Source organism: Canis lupus, chromosome 15, assembly GCF_011100685.1.
Source record: "Canis lupus familiaris isolate Mischka breed German Shepherd chromosome 15, alternate assembly UU_Cfam_GSD_1.0, whole genome shotgun sequence".
Lineage (NCBI taxonomy): Eukaryota > Metazoa > Chordata > Mammalia > Carnivora > Canidae > Canis > Canis lupus.
In genome coordinates, this window is record NC_049236.1 from 36,086,578 (window position 1) to 36,088,059 (window position 1,482).

Consider the following 1,482-nt stretch of genomic DNA (forward strand, 5'->3'; position numbering starts at 1 on the left):
CGCGGGCTTTATCTGGGAGCGACGCGAGGTGGGGTCGCCGGGAGGAGCGGAGCGGGAGGGACTTTCAGACACGCCCCTCTCCTGCTTTACTCATCCGCACAGTGGACAAATATTTATTGAGGGCCGCGCAGTGGCCCTTTGGGTTTCCGCAGCCGAGCTGGGGCGGGAGAGGGGGATGCGCGGGCAGGTGGGCGGCAGGTGAGCCGGGCAGCCCGCGCTCTCGCAGGAGGGCCTGGCTTCTCCCGGCCCGGTGGCGGGTCCCAGTGCCTGTGGGCACTTGCTGGGCGGGTGGGGGGCTCTCATAGGGGTCCCTGAGTTCTCCCTCCCCTGGCTTCTGTGTTCTCCATTGATGGCAGCTTACAAACACCGTGTTCCTGTTTTTATCTGGAATTACTCAACTGTAAAAGGCACCTTCTGGCCTACTGTGACACCAGGGAGTGTGGCAATCTTCATTTTTGTGTTTATTCCGCAAACATGTGTTGAGCAACTGCCGCCTGCCACCCCTGAGGTTTTCTAAAGCTGTCTGTCCACAAAGGGAGGCTGCCAAAGTCAGGGATGGTTCTCACGAGGAAAGGTCACCGATGAATGAGCTACTGCGGCTTGGAGGTCAACAGCTCAGCAGGCCAGAGTGGGACTCCAGCTCCACTCTATTAGCTCTGAGCAAGTAAGTTATTAATTAGCCTCTGTTTCCCTTTCAAAGGGGAAAGGGAGCAAACTGCCTCACTGCTGTATTGGCAGTATCTTCTTGGCATCAGATCCTGGCTCTGCCATTTACTATGTGACCTCTGGGTGAGTAATTTGACTTTTTTGGGGTCTCAGTGTTTTCATCTCTAAGCTGGAGATAATGCTAGTGCCTATTTCAAAGGGCCTTAGGGAAGATAAAGTGAGTTCATATGTCTAAAGCCCTTAGTGCAGCACACGGTGCATTGGAAATGTTCTGGAAGTGTTTGTGATTACATCATTTGCACTTGAATGCTCTGTATACCTATTTTGCCTTCTAAATGCTCTTTCATAAAAAAAAAAAAAAAAAGTTCTTTCACCTTGAGACATGGCTATCTCTAATCCAGTTAAGCATCTTTAATACAGTTAACTGCTCCCTGCACCCAATTCGTTACTGGTAGATTAAGGTACTCTGAAAAGCATGAAAAAGGAATCAAAGTAATGTTGGCACTGTTTTAACTAAGCAGCATTTTAGTAGTTAAGCCAGTTTCTGGACATGTGGTTATTGCAATGGGAAGATCTTGACATGTGTTTCCACTAAAACTCACTTGTGTTGGGAATAGAGACACAGTTCACAGAAAACACCAACACCCACAATCTCTCTTTTCCTGACAGCTTCGTAGGAAGTGTACAAAAAAGGACTACCCCTCCTTGAGACTTACTGAAACTTATACCTCAGTCACGCATATCCTGACCACACCCTGGAATTTGTCTCCACCTGAATTTTGTTTTAATTATTATTATAGATTTTATTTAAATTCA